The sequence below is a fragment of the Cucurbita pepo genome, chromosome 8 (genome assembly GCF_057944985.1).
Source record: "Cucurbita pepo subsp. pepo isolate OVF chromosome 8, ASM5794498v1, whole genome shotgun sequence".
NCBI lineage: Eukaryota > Viridiplantae > Streptophyta > Magnoliopsida > Cucurbitales > Cucurbitaceae > Cucurbita > Cucurbita pepo.
In genome coordinates, this window is record NC_141805.1 from 4,480,105 (window position 1) to 4,484,481 (window position 4,377).

General features: G+C 41.1%; 1 pseudogene; it reads left to right on the top strand.

The window, feature by feature from the left end:
• On the top strand, nt 1–1,909 carry LOC111800229 (L-ascorbate oxidase homolog pseudogene; annotated as a pseudogene).
• The last annotated feature ends 2,468 nt before the right edge of the window (nt 1,910–4,377 follow it).

Here is a 4,377-nt window from a genome sequence, read left to right on the forward strand (position 1 = left end):
ATTTCAAAGCAAAAAAAAAAAAAAAAAAAAAAAAAAAAAAAAAGATCAAAAGAGTGAGGGAAAGGGGAGTTGCCGATGGCTGGGTTGACGTTCACCATACTCCTAATTTGCCTATTGGCTGTAGCACTGTCCACAGTCCGAGGCGAGGATCCTTATTTCTTCTTCACATGGAACGTCACCTACGGCACCATCTCTCCTTTGGGTGTTCCCCAACAAGGCATCCTCATCAATGGTCAATTCCCTGGACCTAATATCAACTCCACATCCAACAATAACATAGTCGTCAATGTCTTCAACAATCTCGATGAGCCCTTCCTTTTGCACTGGAGCGGTGTTCAACATAGAAAGAACTCATGGCAAGATGGTCTACTCGGAACAAATTGCCCAATCCCACCAGGCACTAACTTCACCTACCATTTCCAAGTCAAGGACCAAATTGGCAGCTTCTTCTACTACCCATCCACTGCCTTGCATAGAGCTGGTGGAGCCTTCGGTGGCCTTCGTATCAATAGCCGTTTACTCATCCCCGTCCCTTACGCCGACCCAGAAGATGATTACACTGTCCTAGCCGGTGACTGGTACACCAACACTCACTCCACTCTTAAGAAGCTCTTGGATAGCGGCCGCCCAATTGCTAGACCCGATGGTGTCCTCATTAATGGCAAGACCGCAAAGGGCGATGGATCCGATGAGCCACTCTTCACCATGAAGCCCGGGAAGACTTACAAGTATAGAATTTGCAACGTTGGACTCAAGACATCTCTTAATTTCAGGATCCAAGGCCACACCATGAAGTTGGTTGAGATGGAAGGCTCACACACTGTCCAAAACGTTTACCAATCACTCGATGTTCATGTGGGACAATGCTTTTCAGTTCTAGTCACAGCCGACCAAGAACCTAAGGACTATTACATGGTGGCATCCACTCGTTTCATTAAGAACATTCTTGTCGGTAAAGCCATTGTTCGATACACTAATGGAAATAGTCCTGTTTCCCCTGAAATTCCAGAGGCACCAATTGGTTGGGCTTGGTCACTCAATCAATTCCGTACATTTCGTTGGAACCTTACAGCTAGTGCAGCTAGACCAAACCCTCAAGGCTCATACCACTATGGTTCCATCAACATCACCCGCACCATCAAGCTACTCAATTCTGCCACTCGGGTTGATGGTAAGTTGAGATATGCTATCAATGGTGTCTCTCATGTCGACCCTGAAACTCCATTGAAGCTTGCACAGTATTTCAATGTCGCTGACAATGTTTTCAAGTATGATATGATTTCTGACGAAGGATCGGTAGAAGGAAGCGATGTGACTATTGCTCCTAATGTTGTTAATGCGACATACCGTAACTTCGTTGAGATTGTATTTGAGAATCATGAGAAGAGCGTTCAATCGTGGCATTTGGATGGGTACTCATTCTTTGCTGTTGCAATTGAGCCTGGGAGATGGTCTCCGGAGAAACGAAAGAACTACAATCTTCTTGATGCGGTGCATAGACATACAATTCAAGTGTTCCCTAAATCATGGGCAGCTGTTCTTGTTACATTAGACAATGCAGGAATGTGGAACTTGAGGTCTGAATTGACAGAGAATCGTTACTTGGGACAACAACTATACTTCAGTGTTCTTTCACCGGCTAACTCCCTTAGAGATGAATACAACATTCCAGACAACACATTGCTCTGCGGTTTGGTGAAGGACATGCCATTGCCGAAGCCATACACCATTTGAGATAATTGTTTTATTCACCTTCCCCCATTTTAATTGACAGACTATGATATTTATATGCGCGATCAATTTCTGAATAAGTTGCTACAATTTGAATATTCATGTAAGCCTTCCTATTTGGAAGACCCTAAGGGGAATTTTTTTTTAATGAAATGATCGCGTGATTGTTTTGATATGAGCCTTGAGGTGTCTTATATGATCAATGTTGCCACCTCATTCACAATGATACCCCAACTTTTTTGTTATGAATTTCAAGATGGATGGTGCCGTGTAACGAACAACTATGTTTACAAGTAATACAATATTCATAGATCATTCTTCAACTTTCAAATTTGTGTAAACAAGATTATTAGTATTAAGGTTCTAGGTTATTGTTCTTAGAATTTGGATATTGATCCTTGTTCTAGTTCTTGATCTATGAATATTATATAAACAAGGTCAGTGTCCTAGGTTCTTGTTCTATGATTTACAAGACACTCCTCCTACAATTTACGACACTAGTCATGAACTGACATTCTATGTCTTGTTAACCTTAGAGGAAAAGGATGATACTGCTCTGGCTTTTTGCTCTAACCTTAGAGGAAAAGGATGAAAAGGATTAGGTGCTCTGATACCGCTTTATGAAAGTACTACTCTGGTAAATTTGTTTGCTCTCTCACTTTTTGCACACTCATAAACCCCTACCATTCCCTATAAAAAAAAACTCTGGGCCAGGCCTAAACCCCTACTAAGCTTGTCTTTTTCTGATGAGACTTCATTTGGAGCTTCTCGAGAACAGCCCATTTGAGACACCAATTACCTTCGCAAGTCCACAACGACATTTTCTATTTCCATTTTTGCCTCCTCTATTTCGACTTTATCACGAGTGATTATCTCAATCGTGTGTCGTAAATTCATTGCCTCCTATTGGACCCGATTTAGGTTCACGTCGAGTGAGTCTCTCGGTTGAGTTAGTATCTCTATCTTCCCTGGCCAGCTCTTCCACCATCAATCTCCATTAACAAGTCATTCTCTTTCTCCACACCTTGAATTTTCTCTATCTTCCCTGGCCAGCTCTTCCACCATCAATCTCCATTAACAAGTCATTCTCTTTCTCCACACCTTGAATTTTCTTCACGAACTCAGAGATTACCTTCCGCTCTTCTTATCATCACCGCTTTTGTTTCATTTTCATCTGGCTTTTTTATTATTCCGGGAATATCATAAGAAGACAAAACATCTTTGGCTTGTTTGTCAAAAAAAAGATAAGAACGTACATTTGCTTGAAGCGGTTTGCAAATACCTGTTTTACGTCTTTGACAACGCATAGAAAGAACTCTCACTCAGCTTAGCCACTTCCTTCTCTAACCTTCCGATCTCCCTTTCTAAATCGTTGTTTTCTTCTTCCATTTTCTCTTCCATTCTCATCCTCTTTCTTCTTTCTTCCTCAAATTCCCTTTCTCGCCATTGGAACTCTCTTCGAGCTCAAGCTCTCTATTATCCAGGTGTTCATCCTTCTTCGATTTTCTCGTCTCCGATATCGTGATTTCGCCAGATCCGCTGCGTATCACCTCATTTCCAACAGTTTCCACTGCCTCACGACTATCGTCATCGTCTTTCGCACCGCCGTGTTCTTTTATTTTCAGCTCTTCATTTTGGGTCATCAAGAGAATGCCTTCGTTTGCTGCGTCATCCAAAGCTAGGTTGATTGTTTCTTCCACCTTTTTCTCGGCTCGACAATCTCTTGCAAAATGCCCCACTCTGCCACAATTGTAACATTTTTTGGAGTTACAATCATTCGCATAGTGACCATATTTTTGACATTTATAGCACTGAACGTTGGAATAATATCCTTGGCTGCGACCTCTTCCATGCCAATTTGCTTGGCTCGACTGTCTCTTGTCCTTATAATATCCTTCATTTCTGCTGCCTTGACCACCTCGACCATTTCCGCGACTTTCATGACCTCTACCTTGAAAATTTTAAGAGTTGAGTACTTTTTTCATCTTTTATTGATGCCTTGGTTTGAAGTGCTTGATCGAGTGTTTCCTCCTTCTTCTTCTTTCGTTGCTCATGTGCCTCGAGAGAACCGACAAGCTCATCGACCATGAACGACGTTAGGTCGTTTGACTCTTCTATCGCACATACAACATTCTCGAAGTTGTTGGTTAATGACCTTAAGATCTTCTCCACAACCCACGTCTCGGGTAACATTTCTTCATTTCGATTTAGTTGGTTTACCACAGCGATATGAACCAAGAGACATCAATCATACAATATGCTTTCTTTCTTTCAATTTTTTTTTTCTTATTGGCAAAATCTAATCAATTTACCAACAAGAAAATTGATTTGGAAGATCTTAAAGATGAAAAAAAAAAAAAAAAACCATTGAAAGAAAGAAAGCATATTGTATGATTGATGTCTCTTGGTTCATATCATTGTGTTTATGATTGTAGATCACACAGTCTATACGTGCGTAATGTAGTCAGATACATTTTCTGACTCCTTCATCTTCATGCTCTTCAACTCGCCACGAAGAGTTTGGAGACGCACTTTTTTGACTCGATTGATTCCTTTGAACACCTTTTCTAAAGTGTCCCACGCTTCTTTTCAAGTAGTTGCCCTGACAATACAGTAAAAGGATTAGGTATTTATACCTTTTCTAAC